The sequence below is a fragment of the Bufo gargarizans genome, chromosome 7 (assembly GCF_014858855.1).
Source record: "Bufo gargarizans isolate SCDJY-AF-19 chromosome 7, ASM1485885v1, whole genome shotgun sequence".
NCBI lineage: Eukaryota > Metazoa > Chordata > Amphibia > Anura > Bufonidae > Bufo > Bufo gargarizans.
Genome location: NC_058086.1, coordinates 128064872 through 128087720, shown reverse-complemented (window position 1 = coordinate 128087720; position 22849 = coordinate 128064872). Strand labels below are relative to the sequence as shown.

The following is a 22849-nucleotide window of genomic DNA, read 5'->3' as shown; positions in this document are numbered from 1 at the left end:
TTTTTCCTGGAATGGAGAAATGTGGATACAGGTGATCATGAACAAACCCTGTCTCATCCAAGAACAATGAATTGAGATAGCCCTATTTATCTTGATTTAATCAAGTCTGGTCAAAAGACTTAAGGATACACAAGTTAGTTGACCAAGTATAAAACTCATTGTCTCTTCAAGATCTTCTCAAGGTTTGTCTGAAACCTTAGATTACATTTTATTGCTATTATATGAATAAGAGAAATAAATGAATGCTTCGATTTTTGTATGGAATACTAGTGCCATCTAGTGTTAGGGTAACAAAGATCTAGGGTATATTTTTCCCTAGAGGGAGGTTCTATTAATTATAAAGTGAGGTCACTAGTTAATGATAAAACTTGGCCAAGCCCTTTCTAAGATAGGATAAAAAGATGGTATGGGCTGAGAGAAGAGATCGATCTGGCTCTCTCTCTGAACATCATCTTGACCATCTGGCCAGTCATTGGAGGCAGCCATCTTAGAACCATTGAAACTGATTTCTGCTAGCTGACATTTTGGTATAGTATAACCTTACCTATATTTTATAGGATAATTAATTAATATAATACATATCTATAGATATATTCAATTAACCATACTTTGTGTATAGTATCTGTTTTGGAATAAGATTGGGGTGTACCTGCAGCATCATCCTGAAAATTAATCCAATACAGGGAGATTTAAAATATACTAGTGAAAACACGGTATTATCTCCAAGGAACTGAATTCAGTTCTAGACCAGTATGGTTGATAATATATATATATATTTATATAGATAAAAGATAAACCAGATTTGGGTTTAATCGGACATTTGTCGGCTGAGAGAAATCAAGTATTAAACTGACTTTTAATATAAGTGAGGGGTATTATTATAAGAAGGCATAATTACGTATATAGATATATGTTCTCAATTATTTTTGTCTTTACCACTATTTTGCATATCATTGATTGAATTTTATTACCGCCAATTTTGTTATATATATATTATTTTGCACTATAAATTGTATTAATAAATTACATATATATTTTGTCTGTAACTGGGTTTTGTCTTCAATTCAACGCAGATCACGAGCTTGTTTTAGCTTGGTATGTATGATGATAAGTTAGAATCTCCTTTATTACCGATTTTAATTTATTCACATAAATCATATAGACTGTCAATCGGAGACAGCATAAATATTCCGACATTAAATTGGAGGTCCCTACCGAGATCTGCTTGTAATAGAAACAAAATTTTGGGGTGCAAAATATATATTTGATAAAGTTATTGTGGTACTTGTAGTGCAACAAGTAAAAAAATGTCTGATAACAATGGCGAGGCTAGCCAAGGCATGCAGGCTGCTGCTGCAGTGGTAAAGACTGATATGCATGATAGAAAGACTCAAGAATTAATTGAATATATTGTGTTGGGTCATATGCATGACAGGTTGGATATTAAGAGAGAGTTAAAAGATTGGAGGTTTGAATTGGAAAAGAGAGCTGTAGAATATGCAGATGATATCTGGTCTGATAAATCCCGGTTTGCTGATTATCTCTGTCACATTTCCCAAGCTAAACATAAGAAAGATAAGGATTCATTAATCCTTCAATCTTGGCCTGAATTTGTATATTTAGTTATTGAAATAGCAAAGCAATTAGAAAAAGCAAAATATAAAAATGTTGAACAGGCATATGAAATTGATAAATTTCAAAAAGATTTATCTGAAATGGAAAATAAGGCGGCCATGGTTTCTGGTGAATTGGCACAATGGTCTGCTAAATTATCAGAATATAATGACAGAGACAGTCAACAGCAAGAAGTTATTAGGACTCTGGAATGGAAATTAAGTCAGGCTACTAATGAATTGTCTAAATGTCAATTGTCTATGGTGGATCTAGATGAGGAATGTAAAAAGTTGTATAAGGACAATAGAAATTTACAAACAGAGTTAGATAACCGGGATCTTGACCCTCTTCAATTCAGACAGCCTAAGGATTCTAATAGAGTGCAGGTAAAATATTCCAGGGGGGAATCAGATGCAGAAAGTAAATATGACAACCCCTTTAATGGAGAAGAATTAATGGCTCTGAGAGAACATTCTCTTCCTAAATTAAGACCGATTTCACCTCCTAGGTCCTCTAAAAGTTCAGTACAGAGATCTTATCAACCCATGATAGACACTACTAAAGTGATCAAATTTCTCAAGGAAACTGTGGGTCAATTTGCAAAAAAGGGTTCACCCTCCATAATAAGTCATTTGGAAATATATGAGGAGGCCATGAAAACTTTACATTTAGAAAAGGACATACAGAAACTTGAATTTATTACCTGGGTATTCGAACCAAAACACTGGTATTTCTTTAATTCCCTTAGAGATATGGGTAGGGATTCTTGGTCAGATGTGGTCGCAGAAATAAAAACTGAATTTGGTCCCTATAAGTCCGCTACTGCTGCAAGGAGGGCCTTATTTACCCTGAAATGTAGACATAATCAAAGTCCCAGGGAATTTTTGTCAGTCCTCAAAAATGCCTATAGTTTATCTGAAAAAGATCCCAATTTTGAAGGTAGTGAATTTATCCAGTTATTTTATGACGCTTTGCCCAATAAAATAAAATTTATTTTGGCCAGGGATTACCATCCCAGAAAGACTCTGGATTGGTTACTCACTGAGAGTACAACTCTGTACGCTGCAATACAAAATTGTGATGAGTCTCCGGAAATAGCAGAAACTCACATAAAAAGAGATCAGGGAAAATTTGAAAGCCCTAAAAGAAGTTATGCTGATGTGTTAAAAACTCCTAGACCTTCCGAGCCAAATAAAATTCAGCCTAGGCCAGATGGGAATAAGGGTCCAAATGTTGTTGAAAAGAACCCAAACCACCAGAAGGAGTTTAGAAATAGACGGTTCCCTCCTTTTCAAAGATATCAGAATAATTATTATAGGGGATATCAACGTAGGCCAGAAAGGGCTCAAAGTGGTTCTGAGTCAGATGGTTCTGGGAGATCACGATCATATCGGTACCAAAATCAATCTCCCAAAGATTATGGGAGAAAGAGAAGTAACCTATATGATCGAATGGATCAAATCCAAGATCAGTTTGGTATGTTGATGCAGCGGATGGAGGAATTGTCTAAAACAATCACTGCTAACCCTAAAAATCCTTTTTTAGGGGTAACCCCTCCTGTAGAGAATCCTCCCCAAATATAAAGGGGGAGAAGCAGGTAAGTATGTCAAATGTTGCAGGGGTTGATGACTTAAATGTATGTAAAGTGGAGCAATCTAATATAATTGTCTTTAACCCTTACAAAGCCACATGGCAAGGGGGAGGGGAAACCTGTTTGTTCTGTCTTACAGCACACAAAGTCTTCAGCTGCACAGAAGAAGACATGCGATCCTGCTCATAAAAGGAAGGAGGAGGAGTTGAGGACAAGTCTAACTGCTGAGCAGGAAAACCATTTCAATAATCATGCCAAATATCTTTGTTCCATACAGGAAATAGATAATAGATATTATATGAAAGTTGAATTATTTGATAATTTCTCGCCAATAATAGCCTTGATAGATACAGGTAGCCAAGCAACTTTATTATCTGTAAAATACCTCCAACAATTGCAGGATGTATCTTCTAACAGGTACAAGTTAAAAAGTTTTAATGCTAAACTGGTAAATGTCTCAGGCAATGCCCTCAAGGTTTTAGGTAAAGCTTGGCTGGATTTTAAAGTAGGAAACAAAGTAATTAGCCATCCTACATTGATCGTGGATATGCCCATTGATAGATTAATTATTGGCATCGATTTCCTGAAAAGATTAAGTCCAGTTATTGATTTTGTTAATAAGGTGATATGGTCTCAAGTGAGGATGCCCATTAATTATGAACAATCACAATCCTATCACAATAGGCGTAACTGCCATGTGATAGAGGAAAGGCCGGATTCCATTGAGGTACATTTCCGAAATAGCCAAGTCCCTGATGTCTCTTTCCTGCAAATCACTCCAAATTCCACTATAGGTGAACAGGAAGATAACACCATATGTGTGTCTCCTGAACGAGTAAAAGATGTATGTTTGGAAGGGGATGTTCTTACAATCCACCTACACCCAGAAACTACTGACCCTATTGGGTTTAATGGTCACGAACAATTCCTAGTGGGAATGGAAAAGGTGGATGATGAGATGTTCTTCCCAGTACAGGTGAATGACTTAGGAAGAACTAAGAGGGCTAAATTGGATTTGCGCCATGAAAACAGTTATATTAGTAGGGATCTACTAAATCAAGTGGCCAATTCTAAAGTGATTCGATATCCAAATCCACAAGATAATTGGATACATGACTTAGATAATGATTCTGATGATCATAATATAATTGCGAAATGTATATTAACCATTTCTATTGCAGGAAAATCGGCTACTCATTTATTCCTGGTGCTTGATGAACCCAGATATCCTATGTACATTGGCAACGATATTTTACATCGTTTTGCTATCCATGTGGATATAGTGAATTCCACATTGTGGACAAGATTAAAAGGGAATCCTGAAGGTTTTATGGATGAACATGAAGCACTCAAGTCATCCCAGATACTGCCTTATGCAGTCAGTGTATTAGTGCCACGAGATATAATCATCCCTCCAGGTACTAATAATTTCCTGTTACCCATTCAGGTGTCAAAAGGCCAAAAATTAAAGAATGGTGATGCATTGATATGCCTATCAAACAGAATGCAACGATTAGGTATTTCAGTAAATCATACCCCTATGGTGAATTTACAAACCTTTAAAACCCAAATAATTGTGAATAATGGTATGCCAAATGAAGTTCATTTGTCTAAAGACACTATCATTGGTATGGCATTAGATTCAGATTATTATACTTTTGGGTTTCAGAATATAATTATTGGCCTAATACCTGAATCGTATCTAACAGAAGAACAATTGGTTGAACAAACATTTTATTCTTCTCCTGAAGGATTGTTCACCATTAGTTCAGTATATCCTTTTAATCTTGAAGAAGGTACCTGTAAGGTAGAGGAATCCTCTCTTACCTTTGATCATACAATCAATGAGCAGGAAGCCCAGGAATATCATGAGTTTGCTGAAAAAGCAGGTAAGTCAAATCATGACCTTGCTGACAGATTGGAGGAAACCTATGAAATAGGTCAACCAGAAGTTTTTCCAGGGTTTATGGAAATGGTCCAGCAACAAATCTCATTAGCTAATGGATGCTCCAATGACCCAGAGCGACAACAACTAAAGGAAGTTCTCTTAGAATTCAAGGATATCTTTGCTAAAGATTCCTTTGATTGTGGTCCCGTTTATATCAAGCAATATCGTCTTCCACTAGCTTGTTACGACTCGCTAGCGGAAATAATCCAAAATGTCAAGGAGAGAGGTATTATAAGACCAGTGCACAGTTCTTATAACAATCCTATTCTTGGAATTCTTAAACCGAATGGTCAATGGCGTTTATGTGCTGATCTTCGTCAGCTAAATAAACGTGTATATATGTCCAGCTGGCCCGTGCCGTATATAGACCAATGCTTGGTACAAATGCAAGGCGCTAGGATCTTTACCACCTTAGATTGCGCTCAGGGATATTGGACCATCAAAGTAAGCCCTGAAGATCAATACAAATTAGCCTTTACTTTTGGTAAAGAACAGTTTGCCTGGACTAGACTACCGTTTGGGTACATAAATTCAGGTCATGAATTTGCTGTATTTTTACATAAGGCTATGCCTGATGCCACAGAAAGAGGAAATTTAACTTATGTAGATGACATTTTGATGAAAAGTACTTCATTTGACCAGCATATTCAAGAAATTAGGCATGTACTGAATCAGTTGAAAGAGGCAGGTGTGAAAATTTCTTTACAGAAAGCCCAGTGGTGTCGAACTAAGGTAAATTTCCTTGGACATGAGGTTACCTGTGAAGGCCTGAATCCCCAGAAGAAAAAGGTGGAGGCTGTTATGAAATCTAAAACGCCTACCAACATTAGTGAATTAAGATCATTTCTGGGTATGATGAATTACTCCCGTAAATTCATTGATAACTATGCTGAGATTAGTAAACCATTGCTGACATTGTTAAAGAAAGGTGTACCCTGGACATGGGGGGAGGATCAGGAACAAGCTATGTCTGAGCTTAAAAGGAGACTCACCCAAGCCCCATGTCTAGCTTATCCCGAGGGGGGTAAACCCTTTTATCTGGAAACTGGTTTTACAAATCTTAGTATTAGTGCTGTCCTATGCCAAAAACAGGATAAATTGCATAAAGTTATAGCTTATGCAAGTAAATCACTGTCACCAGTAGAAATAAAGTTTAGCAACTGTGAAAAAGCTTTACTAGCCACAGTCTGGGCGCTTCAAAACTTTAGAAGTTTTGTACAGGGTGAGAAAATCATTGTTGAAACGGCCCATCAACCCCTACAATATCTACAGAGTGATAAAATTAGGGATGGTAACTTGTCTAACAGCAGGATCACTGCTTGGACCTTGTCTTTACAAGGATGGCCGTTGGAAGTTCAGTATAAGCAAAATAAAAAGTGTCCAGTAGCCCAAGGACTTGCTGAACTGCATAATTGCGCTGCTAATTCTCAAACGGAAGAACTGATAGATGATTTTCTAGAGGAACAAAAATCTTCCCCTTACAAAGCGTATGAAGACGACTATTGCTCTCTACTCCCTTGTGCGTACATAGATGGTTGTGCTTACCACACCATTGTAGGGGACGAAAGAAAACTAGTGGCAGGAATTGGTATCACGTGGATAGATGGGTGCCCGAGTATTTCAATAGGTTATAGTATTGGTGCTAAGAGTAGCCAGGTAGCCGAATTAGCAGCTGTCTACCAAACCGTTAAAATTGCTATAGAGCACAATATAAAGGAATTCGTCATAGTTACTGATTCAAATTATGTGCGGAACAGCTTTGTAGAATATATGCCCACATGGAAGAGGAGTCATATGTTACGGTCCAATAACAAACCAGTGAAACACGCCAAGTTGTTTTGTGCCATAGATGAGCTAGTCCGACATAATGATCTAACCATTTATTGGAAAAAGACTAAAGGTCATTCCAAAACCCAAAATAAAGATAAAGAGGGTAATGACCTAGCTGACAAACTAGCCAAACAAGGAGCCATAAATGGTGATCATGTGAATATAGATCATCTACTAGAGATGATTCCCATTGACGCTATCACTAGACAACAGGCTAAGGCCCAAACTGAAAATAGTATAGTTCAATGGAGCCAAGAATCTTCTAGTGAGGATCTGATCAAAAGCCAGAAGGAAGATGTTATATTGGGAATCTTCTATAAACATATTGAGGATCCTAATAATAATCCCATATCGGAGGATAATTTTACCCAAAAAGAAGACCTCCGATTACTTATGAAATCCAAATCCCAATTTAGTATTCAGGATGGGTTATTAATGAGAACCTCTAAAAATGGTATTCAGCAGTGGGTAGTTCCTACTACATTTAGAGGTTTAATGTTACAGCATGCCCATGATGCACCTACAGCTGGTCATCGTGGAGAAAAGATTACATATGAGTCACTACGTGATTATGCCTACTGGCCTCATATGTTAAAGGATGTCCAGAGTTATTGTCAAGGTTGTTTGGTATGTGCGCAATTTCAACCGCAAGGTCCTAAACATCGTGCTCCACTTCAGAAGAAAGGTTTTTCATTACCATGGTCTGACATCCAAATCGATTTTATTGGTCCTGTTACCCGGTCATCCCGAGGAAATAAATACATGTTAACCGTCACTTGTGTGTTTACAAAATGGGTAGAGTGTCTACCGGCCCGCAATAACACAGCCGAGACCTGTGCATTTTTGTTGATTAACCATGTATTTTCCAGATTTGGGTTACCGTTAAGGATTGATTCAGATCGTGGATCACACTTTGTAAGTGAGGTAATGGCGAAGATGTGGAAGATGTTGGGTGTGAAGAGAAAATTACACATTGCTTATCGTCCAACATCTAGCGGATCCGTTGAGCGCTATAACCAGTCTATTGTCAACATCCTTAAGAAATATGTTAAGGAGTCGGGTAAAGACTGGGATATAAGGTTACCATTAGTACTCATGGCCATTAGAGCTACTCCAAGTACGGCTACCCAGATGTCACCTTTTGAGCTGATGACAGGAAGAAGAATGGTACTTCCTCAACATCTGTTGTATCGCACATCAGATCATAACCTGATCAATGCAGCCACGACACATCAGTATGTGGAAGACCTTCGTAAGTATCTTCAACACGCGTTTGCTTTCGCGCAGAAGAATCTTGAGAAAGCCGCCGTAAGTAACAAAACTTATTATGACTTGAAAACGACCAAAAAGGAATATGAGGTAGGAGATAGAGTGTATCTCTATAACTTTGCCCGGGATCGGGTAAAAGAAAGAAAATTTCTCCCATCATGGAAAGGTCCGTATGATGTAATTGATAAAATATCACCTGTAGTTTATAAGGTGAAAATTAATACCAAAGATGGTTTCATCGAGAAATGGGTCCATGTAAATCAATTGCGAGTATGTCATCCAAGATCAGAACTGAGAATCATAGAAGATGACGCTGAATAAGAGAATGAATAAGGATGCGTTAATCTGATTTCTCTCAGTTCACAGATGTTCCAATTCTGGGGTTTCCATATAAAGCATTTTACATAGCAACGCTAGGGAAACTGTATATCTCAAAAGAAAAAAATAAATAAATATATATATATACTGTATTCATACTTTCATTTTCCTTTATAGAAAAAGGACGGGCGGAACCAGACGTGATTCCTGGCGATGATGATGACAACAAAGATACAGATATCGTGCAGATGGTGTTGATTCAAGAGGTCCAATTAAAGACGGAACTAATCATCAACCCGAATCTACAGTCGTGTTTCAGATGTCCCAGGATTGTGAATGATGGCTAAGAAGATTATATTTCAAGAATCTTTGCGAAACTGGATCCAAGGACATTCATTGGATGAAGATACCGGATATCACCATTTTAGCTTGGGAAAGGAACCAAATTGGTACATTATGCATGAGAACAAAGTCACAGCAATAATGGCATGATTGGTGCCAAGTTTTGCATTTTTCTCACATGCTAAAACCATTGGACACAGAATCTCTGTGATAATATACTTTTCCAGGATTGACGTTATGATGCGATAAAAGACTCAGATACAATATTGATGAACATGAAAATTCTTCCGACCTTCTCCCAGTTAGGTCTTAAGGGGATCCTTGACTAACGTGGGAAGAAGGGGGGGGGATTTGTCAGAACTATTGAGTATGAATAAAGTCCATAATTATAAGGCCTATATAAGTGTATGGACATGAGCCTAAGGGACAACCATTTTGTCTTATTTTAAGGCAGAGTGAATTCAGGATTTTTTTTTTACTCTGAAATTGCTAACCTAAGGTTTACGATATATACCAAAGTGTTTACCTAAGTCTGTTTTGTGAGAAGGAGATGTCCCAAGGTCTAATGAAATGTGATGGCCTAGATAAGACAATGTATTTGAATTCTGATGATTTTAGTGAATAGAAAGACTCTAATCTTTCTTTGTGGTTTTTATATTAATCAATATAGGAGTAGATTGATTTTATATAATCAATTTTAATAGGTGTGCTGAATATATAGTATATATATAAGAGTATAGTCCTCATAGATATATTCAATTGTAAGATTAGAAATGAGGTATAAACTCCTCTGTCATGTTTAGAAACTGTCTCAGTGGAACACACAAATTAATTATTTCTTTCCTGGAATGGAGAAATGTGGACACAGGTGATCATGAACAAACCCTGTCTCCTCCAAGAACAATGAATTGAGATAGCCCTATTTATCTTGATTTAATCAAGTCTGGTCAAAAGACTTAAGGATACACAAGTTAGTTGACCAAGTATAAAACTCATTGTCTCTTCAAGATCTTCTCAAGGTTTGTCTGAAACCTTAGATTACATTTTATTGCTATTATATGAATAAGAGAAATAAATGAATGCTTCGATTTTTGTATGGAATACTAGTGCCATCTAGTGTTAGGGTAACAAAGATCTAGGGTATATTTTTCCCTAGAGGGAGGTTCTATTAATTATAAAGTGAGGTCACTAGTTAATGATAAAACTTGGCCAAGCCCTTTCTAAGATAGGATAAAAAGATGGTATGGGCTGACAGAAGAGGATCGATCTGGCTCTCTCTCTGAACATCATCTTGACCATCTTGCCAGTCATTGGAGGCAGCCATCTTAGAACCATTGAAACTGATTTCTGCTAGCTGACATTTTGGTATAGTATAACCTTACCTATATTTTATAGGATAATTAATTAATATAATACATATCTATAGATATATTCAATTAACCATACTTTGTGTATAGTATCTGTTTTGGAATAAGATTGGGGTGTACCTGCAGCATCATCCTGAAAATTAATCCAATACAGGGAGATTAAAAATATACTAGTGAAAACACGGTATTATCTCCAAGGAACTGAATTCAGTTCTAGACCAGTATGGTTGATAATATATATATATTTATATAGATAAAAGATAAACCAGATTTGGGTTTAATCGGACATTTGTCGGCTGAGAGAAATCAAGTATTAAATTGACTTTTAATATAAGTGAGGGGTATTATTATAAGAAGGCATAATTGTGTATATATAGATATATGTTCTCAATTATTTTTGTCTTTACCACTATTTTGCATATCATTGATTGAATTTTATTACCGCCAATTTTGTTATATATATATTATTTTGCACTATAAATTGTATTAATAAATTACATATATATTTTGTCTGTAACTGGGTTTTGTCTTCAATTCAACGCAGATCACGAGCTTGTTTTAGCTTGGTATGTATGATGATAAGTTAGAATCTCCTTTATTACCGATTTTAATTTATTCACATAAATCATATAGACTGTCAATCGGAGACAGCATAAATATTCCGACAGGACCGCACCTGGAAAGTGTTGGCCAGGGACGATCCGGGCGCCTACATTTCCCGAGGTACTCCGGCCTACTCTTTCCCGGCCTGAAAAGATCAGGGCCTTGAGGACTGCCTCATAGAACTGGAGGAATTTCCCTGTGTTGCCAGCACACTGGAACAGTACAAAAGAGTTGTACATGGCAACCTGCACCAAGTAGACCGCAACTTTTTTGTACCATGTCCGCATTTTGCGCATGGCGTTATATGGCTTGAGAACTTGATCAGAGAGATCAACTCCTCCCATATACCAATTGTAGTCGACGATACAATCGGGCTTGAGGACCGTTGCCGCGGTACCTCGCACAGGGACAGGGGTGATGCCGTTACCGTGAATTATGGACAGTACAAGGACATTCCTCTTGTCCTTAAATCTGACCAGCAGCAGGTTTCCACTGGTAAGGGCACAGGTCTCACCTCTGGGCATAGGTACCTGGAGGGGGTGGGCAGGGAGGCTGCGTAGATTTTTCTCCACGGTCCCACAAGCCGACGTGGATCTGGCTGCGAGGGACCTGAACAAGGGGATACTAGTATAAAAGTTATCCACGTAAAGGTGGTAACCATTATCTAGCAGTGGGTACATAAGGTCCCACACAAGTTTCCCGCTAGCACCCAGAGTGGGGGGACATTCTGGGGGTTGAATACAGGAATCTCGCTCCTCGTACACACAAAACTTGTAAGTGTACCCTGAGGTACTCTCACAAAGTTTGTACAGCTTCACGCCATAACTCGCCCGCTTTGAGGGAACATACTGGCGGAAAATGCGTCTCCTCTTGAACGCAATCAACTGCAACCTCCATTCCAGGTACGTAGGCCTCCAAAAATTTGGCCCCGAAGTAATCAATGACCGGCCTGATTTTGTAAAGGCGGTCATAGGCAGGATCACCTTGGGGGGGGGACGACATGCTGCATTATCTGCATAATGCAGACATTTCCAGATGGCCTCAAACCGGGAGCGTGTCATAGCCGTACTGTAGAGTGGGGTCTGGTAGAGGACGTCCCCACTCCAGTACAGCCTGGCACTAGGTTTTTTGACTAGGCCCATGTGCAGCACGAGGCCCCAAAATGTCCTCATCTCGGCTGCACTGACCAGGGTCCAGCCACAGGGCCTAGCCAAAAAGGAGCCCGGGTTTTAAGCGACGAACTGTTGGGCGTACAGGCTCGTCTTCTCCACCATTATATTTACCAGCTGGTCACTGAAAAAATGACTTAAAGTCGTATTCAGTGAAGCCCACTGTGTAAATCTGGATTCCTGGTTGTCCATCAAAATCAGGAATCAAATCGCTCTCTGGTACAGGGGGCTCAGGTGGACTGACCTGGTGGGCCGGAAAACTAGTACGAGCCCCAGAGCTGCTGGTACTAGGGTGGGCCACAGGGTCCCTAGCATGGGGGTCCCCTCGATCCGCCGCAGTGGAGGCTCATCATCGCTTGATGATGAGGAGGAGGCGGATGACAAAAGGAACGTGGGGTCATCCTCGTCCTCACTGGGACTCTCGGACTCGGAGGCAAGCTGGGCGTATGCCTCCTCAGCCGAGAACATCCGGCGGGCCATAGGGGAGTGTGTGTCTGTGTGTGTATGTGCGTGCATGTAAATCTTTATTAGGTGTGCGTGTGTGTGGGGGCACGGGTGTTCCCAGACTTTTCCCTAAACCTAACAGGGAAAAAAAAAATTACAAAAAAATAAATAAAAAGAGCCCAAAAAAAGTGAAAAAAGAAAAAAAAATAACTCGCTGACCAGCCGCCTGAAGCTGATCAGCGGTGGGATGGGCGATGCACTAACAGTGGGTGGACGCTAAAGAGTGCCGGCCACTGTCAGCGTACGCCAAAAAATAATGAAAAGTTTGCTCCCCAAAAAAAGGCTGATGGGGGGAGGGGCAAGGGGGCAAGCTTCAGCACCCCTGGGGGGTCTAGGGTCACACAGCTGTGCTGTGGACCCCAGACACCCTAAGAGGATGATGCAACAGTAAAAACTTTAACTTTCCCTAAAGTCTTCCTGCCTGAACTAAGCCTTTCCCTACCCTGTCCCTAACCTACCTTTTAGTGCCAGATAGAACTGTGTAGGATCAAAAGAGGGGGTGCTGGGCACAGATCAGGGGGTGCACTGTGGAGATCGGGCAGCAGGCACCTCTCTCTGCGACATCCAACGGCCATAAGGAGGAGGAGGAGAGGAGAGACGGTGGGAGTTAACCCCTGCCCGCCCGTGCAGCCAATCAGAAGAGATCCTGTGAGGTGATGTCACCATCACACCACAGGATCTAAGGATGGTGATTGGTGGTGTATTATCACACCACCGATCGCCATCCTGTTCCGGGTTATCGGGTCACCAGAGACCCGAATAACCCAGAAATGCAGCAAACCACAGGTCTGAATTGACCTGCGGTTTGCTGCGATCGCCGATGCGGGGGGTCACAGGACCCCCCTAGGCATTGTGCCAGAGTACCTGCCGCATTCGGCAGTCACTCAGTTCCGATCACCACCCGTGGTGCGGCAGTGATCGGAACTACAAAGGACGTACGGGTACGCCCTGTGTCCTTAAGTACCAGGACATCAGGGCGTACCTTAAGGGGTTAAACCAACAATGTACCAGAAGTATTTAACTTTTTTGGGGGGACTGTCAGAAAAGCAGCGCAGGTCGCAAATGTACTATCTAGCACAAAAAGTTTTTTTTTTTTTTTAAACAACAATATAACAGCAGTATTTTACGGTTTTATTGGACTGTCAGAAATGCAGTGCAGGCCACAAATGTACAGTCGTGGTCAAAAGTTTTGAGAATTAAATAAATATTGGAAATTGGAAAAGTTGCTGCTTACGTTTTTATAATAGCAATTTGCATATACTCCATAATGTTATGAAGAGTGATCAGATGAATTGCATAGTCCTTTCTTTGCCATGAAAATTAACTTAATCCCCCAAAAAACTTTCCACTGCATTTCATTGCTGTCATTACAGGACCTGCTGAGATCATTTCAGTAATCGTCTTGTTAACTCAGGTGAGAATGTTGACGAGCACAAGGCTGGAGATCATTATGTCAGGCTGATTGGGTTAAAATGGCAGACTTGACCTGTTAAAAGGAGGGTGATGCTTGAAATCATTGTTCTTCTATTGTTAACCATGGTGACCTGCAAAAAACCGCGTGCATGCATTGTGTTGCATAAAAATGGCTTCACAGGCAAGGATATTGTGGCTATTAAGATTGCACCTCAATCAACAATTTATAGGATCATCAAGAACTTCAAGCAAAGTGGTTCAATTCTTGTTAAGAAGGCTTCAGGGCGTCCAAGAAAGTCCAGCAAGCGCCAGGATAATCTCCTAAAGAGGATTCAGCTGTGGGATCGGAGTGCCACCAGTGCAGAGCTTGCTCAGTAATTGCAGCAAGCAGGTGTGAGCGCATCTGTATGCACAGTGAGGCGAAGACTTTTGGAAGATGGCCTGGTGTCAAGAAGAGCAGCAAAGAAGCCACTTCTCTCCCAAAAAAACATCAGGGACAGATTGATCTTCTGCAGAAAATATGGTGAATTGACTGCTGAGGACTGGGGCAAAGTCATATTCTCCGATGAAGCCTCTTTCCGATTGTTTGGGGCATCAGGAAAAAGGCTTGTCCGGAGAAGAAAAGGTGAGCACTACCATCAGTCCTGTGTCATGCCAACAGTAAAGCATCCTGAGACCATTCATGTGTGGGGTTGCTTCTCATCCAAGGGAGTGGGCTCACTCACAATTTTGCCCAAAAACACAGCCATGAATAAAGAATGGTACCAAAACACCCTCCAACAGCAACTTCTTCCAACAATCCAACAACAGTTTGGTGAAGAACAATGCATTTTCCAGCACGATGGAGCACCGTGCCATAAGGCAAAAGTGATAACTAAGTGGCTCGGGGACCAAAACGTTGACATTTTGGGTCCATGGCCTGGAAACTCACCAGATCTTAATCCCATTGAGAACTTGTGGTCAATCCTCAAGAGGCGGGTGGACAAACAAAAACCCACTAATACTGACAAACTCCAAGAAGTGATTATGAAATAATGGGTTGCTATCAGTCAGGAATTGGCCCAGAAGTTGATTGAGAGCATGCCCAGTCGAATTGCAGAGGTCCTGAAAAAGAAGGGCCAACACTGCAAATACTGACTAGGGATGAGCGAACTCGAACTGTATAGTTCGGGTTCGTACCGAATTTTGGGGTGTCCGTGACACGGACCCGAACCCGGACATTTTCGTAAAAGTCCGGGTTCGGGTTCGGTGTTCGTCGCTTTCTTGGCGCTTTTGTGACGCTTTCTTGGCGCTTTTTGAAAGGCTGCAAAGCAGCCAATCAACAAGCGTCATACTACTTGCCCCAAGAGGCCATCACAGCCATGCCTACTATTGGCATGGCTGTGATTGGCCAGAGCACCATGTGACCCAGCCTCTATTTAAGCTGGAGTCACATAGCGCCGCCCGTCACTCTGCTCTGATTAGCGTAGGGAGAGGTTGCGGCTGCGACAGTAGGGCGAGATTAGGCAGATTAACTCCTCCAAAGGACTTGATTAACTGATCGATCTGCAGCTGTGGATCATTGAGCTGCTGATCCTCAATTGCTCACTGTTTTTAGGCTGCCCAGACCGTTTGTCAGTCACATTTTTCTGGGGTGATCGGCGGCCATTTTGTGTCTTGTGGTGCGCCAGCACAAGCTGCGACCAAGTGCATTTAACCCTCAATGGTGTGGTTGTTTTTTGGCTAAAGCCTACATCAGGGTGAAGCTGTCACACCAAGTGCATTTAACCAGCAATAGTCTGTTCATTTTTTGGCCATATACAAAATCAGGGGCAAGCTGCGCCTGTCACCAAGTGCATTTAACCCTCAATGGTGTGGTTGTTTTTTGGCTAAAGCCTACATCAGGGTGAAGCTGTCACACCAAGTGCATTTAACCAGCAATAGTCTGTTCATTTTTTGGCCATATACAAAATCAGGGGCAAGCTGCGCCTGTCACCAAGTGCATTTAACCCTCAATGGTGTGGTTGTTTTTTGGCTAAAGCCTACATCAGGGTGAAGCTGTCACACCAAGTGCATTTAACCAGCAATAGTCTGTTCATTTTTTGGCCATATACAAAATCAGGGGCAAGCTGCGCCTGTCACCAAGTGCATTTAACCCTCAATGGTGTGGTTGTTTTTTGGCTAAAGCCTACATCAGGGTGAAGCTGTCACACCAAGTGCATTTAACCAGCAATAGTCTGTTCATTTTTTGGCCATATACAAAATCAGGGGCAAGCTGCGCCTGTCACCAAGTGCATTTAACCCTCAATGGTGTGGTTGTTTTCTGGCTAAAGCCTACATCAGGGTGAAGCTGTCACACCAAGTGCATTTAACCAGCAATAGTCTGTTTATTTTTTGGCCATATACTACATCAGGGGCAAGCTGCGCCCGTCACCAAGTGCATTTAACCCTCAGTAGTGTGGTTGGTCAAGCTGTGACACCAAGTGCATTTAACCAGCAATAGTCTGTTCATTTTTTGGCCATATACTACATCAGGGGCAAGCTGCGCCCGTCACCAAGTGCATTTAACCAGCAATAGTGTGGTTATTTTTTGGCCATATCCCAGTCTAATTCTGTCACTAAATCCATACCGGTCACCCAGCGCCTAAATACTAGGCCTCAAATTTATATCCCGCTAAATCTCTCGTTACCGCTGTCCTGTTGTAGCTGGGAAAGTTATTTAGTGTCCGTCAAAGCACATTTTTTGTTCTGGGTTGAAGTACAATTCCCAATTTAGCAATTTCATAATTTAGTGGTTTCTGCTATATCAGAGCTATTTGAAATCTATCCCTAAAAGGGTATATAATATTCAAGGTGCACATTGGGTCATTCAGAATAACTTCACACACACCCGCTACTGTGTATTTTCAAGTCTAATTCTGTCACTAAACCCATACCTGTCACCCAGCGCCTAAATACTAGGCCTCAAATTTATATCCTGCTAAATCTCTCGTTACCGCTGTCCTGTTGTAGCTGGGAAAGTTATTTAGTGTCCGTCAAAGCACATTTTTTGTTCTGGGTTGAAGTACAATTCCCAATTTAGCAATTTCATAATTTAGTGGTTTCTGCTATATCAGAGCTATTTGAAATCTATCCCTAAAAGGGTATATAATATTCAAGGTGCACATTGGGTCATTCAGAATAACTTCACACACACCCGCTACTGTGTATTTCCAAGTCTAATTCTGTCACTAAACCCATACCTGTCACCCAGCGCCTAAATACTAGGCCTCAAATTTATATCCTGCTAAATCTCTCGTTACCGCTGTCCTGTTGTAGCTGGGAAAGTTATTTAGTGTCCGTCAAAGCACATTTTTTGTTCTGGGTTGAAGTACAATTCCCAATTTAGCAATTTCATAATTTAGTGGTTTCTGCTATATCAGAGCTATTTGAAATCTATCCCTAAAAGGGTATATAATATTCAAGGTGCACATTGGGTCATTCAGAATAACTTCACACACACCCGCTACTGTGTATTTCCAAGTCTAATTCTGTCACTAAACCCATACCTGTCACCCAGCGCCTAAATACTAGGCCTCAAATTTATATCCTGCTAAATCTCTCGTTACCGCTGTCCTGTTGTAGCTGGGAAAGTTATTTAGTGTCCGTCAAAGCACATTTTTTGTTCTGGGTTGAAGTACAATTCCCAATTTAGCAATTTCATAATTTAGTGGTTTCTGCTATATCAGAGCTATTTGAAATCTATCCCTAAAAGGGTATATAATATTCAAGGTGCACATTGGGTCATTCAGAATAACTTCACACACACCCGCTACTGTGTATTTCCAAGTCTAATTCTGTCACTAAACCCATACCTGTCACCCAGCGCCTAAATACTAGGCCTCAAATTTATATCCTGCTAAATCTCTCGTTACCGCTGTCCTGTTGTAGCTGGGAAAGTTATTTAGTGTCCGTCAAAGCACATTTTTTGTTCTGGGTTGAAATACAATTCCCAATTTAGCAATTTCATAATTTAGTGGTTTCTGCTATATCAGAGCTATTTGAAATCTATCCCTAAAAGGGTATATAATATTCAAGGTGCACATTGGGTCATTCAGAATAACTTCACACACACCCGCTACTGTGTATTTCCAAGTCTAATTCTGTCACTAAACCCATACCTGTCACCCAGCGCCTAAATACTAGGCCTCAAATTTATATCCTGCTAAATCTCTCGTTACCGCTGTCCTGTTGTAGCTGGGAAAGTTATTTAGTGTCCGTCAAAGCACATTTTTTGTTCTGGGTTGAAATACAATTCCCAATTTAGCAATTTCATAATTTAGTGGTTTCTGCTATATCAGAGCTATTTGAAATCTATCCCTAAAAGGGTATATAATATTCAAGGTGCACATTGGGTCATTCAGAATAACTTCACACACACCCGCTACTGTGTATTTCCAAGTCTAATTCTGTCACTAAACCCATACCTGTCACCCAGCGCCTAAATACTAGGCCTCAAATTTATATCCTGCTAAATCTCTCGTTACCGCTGTCCTGTTGTAGCTGGGAAAGTTATTTAGTGTCCGTCAAAGCACATTTTTTGTTCTGGGTTGAAATACAATTCCCAATTTAGCAATTTCATAATTTAGTGGTTTCTGCTATATCAGAGCTATTTGAAATCTATCCCTAAAAGGGTATATAATATTCAAGGTGCACATTGGGTCATTCAGAATAACTTCACACACACCCGCTACTGTGTATTTCCAAGTCTAATTCTGTCACTAAACCCATACCTGTCACCCAGCGCCTAAATACTAGGCCTCAAATTTATATCCTGCTAAATCTCTCGTTACCGCTGTCCTGTTGTAGCTGGGAAAGTTATTTAGTGTCCGTCAAAGCACATTTTTTGTTCTGGGTTGAAATACAATTCCCAATTTAGCAATTTCATAATTTAGTGGTTTCTGCTATATCAGAGCTATTTGAAATCTATCCCTAAAAGGGTATATAATATTCAAGGTGCACATTGGGTCATTCAGAATAACTTCACACACACCCGCTACTGTGTATTTCCAAGTCTAATTCTGTCACTAAACCCATACCTGTCACCCAGCGCCTAAATACTAGGCCTCAAATTTATATCCTGCTAAATCTCTCGTTACCGCTGTCCTGTTGTAGCTGGGAAAGTTATTTAGTGTCCGTCAAAGCACATTTTTTGTTCTGGGTTGAAATACAATTCCCAATTTAGCAATTTCATAATTTAGTGGTTTCTGCTATATCAGAGCTATTTGAAATCTATCCCTAAAAGGGTATATAATATTCAAGGTGCACATAGGGTCATTCAGAATAACTTCACACACACCCGCTACTGTGTATTTCCAAGTCTAATTCTGTCACTAAACCCATACCTGTCACCCAGCGCCTAAATACTAGGCCTCAAATTTATATCCTGCTAAATCTCTCGTTACCGCTGTCCTGTTGTAGCTGGGAAAGTTATTTAGTGTCCGTCAAAGCACATTTTTTGTTCTGGGTTGAAGTACAATTCCCAATTTAGCAATTTCATAATTTAGTGGTTTCTGCTATATCAGAGCTATTTGAAATCTATCCCTAAAAGGGTATATAATATTCAAGGTGCACATAGGGTCATTCAGAATAACTTCACACACACCCGCTACTGTGTATTTCCAAGTCTAATTCTGTCACTAAACCCATACCTGTCACCCAGCGCCTAAATACTAGGCCTCAAATTTATATCCCGCTAAATCTCTCGTTACCGCTGTCCTGTTGTAGCTGGGAAAGTTATTTAGTGTCCGTCAAAGCACATTTTTGTTCTGGGTTGAAATACAATTCCCAATTTAGCAATTTCATAATTTAGTGGTTTCTGCTATATCAGAGCTATTTGAAATCTATCCCTAAAAGGGTATATAATATTCAAGGTGCACATTGGGTCATTCAGAATAACTTCACACACACCCGCTACTGTGTATTTCCAAGTCTAATTCTGTCACTAAACCCATACCTGTCACCCAGCGCCTAAATACTAGGCCTCAAATTTATATCCCGCTAAATCTCTCGTTACCGCTGTCCTGTTGTAGCTGGGAAAGTTATTTAGTGTCCGTCAAAGCACATTTTTTGTTCTGGGTTGAAATACAATTCCCAATTTAGCAATTTCATAATTTAGTGGTTTCTGCTATATCAGAGCTATTTGAAATCTATCCCTAAAAGGGTATATAATATTCAAGGTGCACATTAGGGTCATTCAGAATAACTTCACACACACGCTTCTGTGCATTTCCAAGTCTAATTCTGTCACTAAATCCATACCGGTCACCCAGCGCCTAAATACTAGGCCTCAAATTTATATCCCGCTGAATTTGAATACAATACATTGGGCCAAATAATATATTTGTTGTTGTGGTGAACCATAACAATGAGAAAAACATCTAGTAAGGGACGCGGACGTGGACATGGTCGTGGTGGTGTTAGTGGACCCTCTGGTGCTGGGAGAGGACGTGGCCGTTCTGCCACATCCACACGTCCTAGTGTACCAACTACCTCAGGTCCCAGTAGCCGCCAGAATTTACAGCGATATATGGTGGGGCCCAATGCCGTTCTAAGGATGGTAAGGCCTGAGCAGGTACAGGCATTAGTCAATTGGGTGGCCGACAGTGGATCCAGCACGTTCACATTATCTCCCACCCAGTCTTCTGCAGAAAGCGCACAGATGGCGCCTGAAAACCAACCCCATCAGTCTGTCACATCACCCCCATGCATACCAGGGAAACTGTCTCAGCCTCAAGTTATGCAGCAGTCTCTTATGCTGTTTGAAGACTCCGCTGGCAGGGTTTCCCAAGGGCATCCACCTAGCCCTTCCCCAGCGGTGAAAGACATAGAATGCACTGACGCACAACCACTTATGTTTCCTGATGATGAGGACATGGGAATACCACCTCAGCATGTCTCTGATGATGACGAAACACAGGTGCCAACTGCTGCGTCTTTCTGCAGTGTGCAGACTGAACAGGAGGTCAGGGATCAAGACTGGGTGGAAGACGATGCAGGGGACGATGAGGTCCTAGACCCCACATGGAATGAAGGTCGTGCCACTGACTTTCACAGTTCGGAGGAAGAGGCAGTGGTGAGACCGAGCCAACAGCGTAGCAAAAGAGGGAGCAGTGGGCAAAAGCAGAACACCCGCCGCCAAGAGACTCCGCCTGCTACTGACCGCCGCCATCTGGGACCGAGCACCCCAAAGGCAGCTTCAAGGAGTTCCCTGGCATGGCACTTCTTCAAACAATGTGCTGACGACAAGACCCGAGTGGTTTGCACGCTGTGCCATCAGAGCCTGAAGCGAGGCATTAACGTTCTGAACCTGAGCACAACCTGCATGACCAGGCACCTGCATGCAAAGCATGAACTGCAGTGGAGTAAACACCTTAAAACCAAGGAAGTCACTCAGGCTCCCCCTGCTACCTCTTCTGCTGCTGCCGCCTCGGCCTATTCTGCTGCTGCCGCCTCGGCCTCTTCCTCCGCCTCTGGAGGAACGTTGGCACCTGCCGCCCAGCAAACAGGGGATGTACCACCAACACCACCACCACCACCTCCGTCACCAAGCGTCTCAACCATGTCACACGCCAGCGTTCAGCTCTCCATCTCACAAACATTTGATAGAAAGCGTAAATTCCCACCTAGCCACCCTCGATCCCTGGCCCTGAATGCCAGCATTTCTAAACTACTGGCCTATGAAATGCTGTCATTTAGGCTGGTGGACACAGACAGCTTCAAACAGCTCATGTCGCTTGCTGTCCCACAGTATGTTGTTCCCAGCCGGCACTACTTCTCCAAGAGAGCCGTGCCTTCCCTGCACAACCAAGTATCCGATAAAATCAAGTGTGCACTGCGCAACGCCATCTGTAGCAAGGTCCACCTAACCACAGATACGTGGACCAGTAAGCACGGCCAGGGACGCTATATCTCCCTAACTGCACACTGGGTAAATGTAGTGGCAGCTGGGCCCCAGGCGGAGAGCTGTTTGGCGCACGTCCTTCCGCCGCCAAGGATCGCAGGGCAACATTCTTTGCCTCCTGTTGCCACCTCCTCCTTCTCGGCTTCCTCCTCCTCTTCTTCCACCTGCTCATCCAGTCAGCCACACACCTTCACCACCAACTTCAGCACAGCCCGGGGTAAACGTCAGCAGGCCATTCTGAAACTCATATGTTTGGGGGACAGGCCCCACACCGCACAGGAGTTGTGGCGGGGTATTGAACAACAGACCGACGAGTGGTTGCTGCCGGTGAGCCTCAAGCCCGGCCTGGTGGTGTGTGATAATGGGCGAAATCTCGTTGCAGCTCTGGGACTAGCCAATTTGACGCACATCCCTTGCTTGGCGCATGTGCTGAATTTGGTGGTGCAGAAGTTCATTCACAACTACCCCGACATGTCAGAGCTGCTGCATAAAGTGCGGGCCGTCTGTTCGCGCTTCCGGCGTTCACATCCTGCCGCTGCTCGCCTGTCTGCGCTACAGCGTAACTTCGGCCTTCCCGCTCACCGCCTCATATGCGACGTGCCCACCAGGTGGAACTCCACCTTGCACATGCTGGACAGACTGTGCGAGCAGCAGCAGGCCATAGTGGAGTTTCAGCTGCAGCACGCACGGGTCAGTCGCACTACAGAACAGCACCACTTCACCACCAATGACTGGGCCTCCATGCGAGACCTGTGTGCCCTGTTGCGCTGTTTCGAGTACTCCACCAACATGGCCAGTGGCGATGACACCGTTATCAGCGTTACAATACCACTTCTATGTCTCCTTGAGAAAACACTTAGGGCGATGATGGAAGAGGAGGTGGCCCAGGAGGAGGAGGAGGAGGAGGAGGAAGAGGGGTCATTTTTAGCACTTTCAGGCCAGTCTCTTCGAAGTGACTCA

General features: G+C 41.9%; 1 protein-coding gene and 1 long non-coding RNA gene across 3 annotated transcripts in view; one reads left to right on the top strand and one right to left on the bottom strand.

Moving 5' to 3' along the window:
- LOC122943053 overlaps positions 1–77 on the top strand; it is a 37587-nt gene extending 37510 nt beyond the window's left edge. Inside the window, exon 3 of the long non-coding RNA XR_006390817.1 lies at positions 18–77. This is a non-coding gene — a long non-coding RNA (uncharacterized LOC122943053). The remainder of the gene's footprint in view (positions 1–17) is intronic.
- The window catches only part of LOC122943052 (complement factor H-like), a 115010-nt gene that overhangs the window by 57238 nt on the left and 34923 nt on the right, over positions 1–22849 (bottom strand). The gene's annotated exons all lie outside the window — the stretch shown is intronic.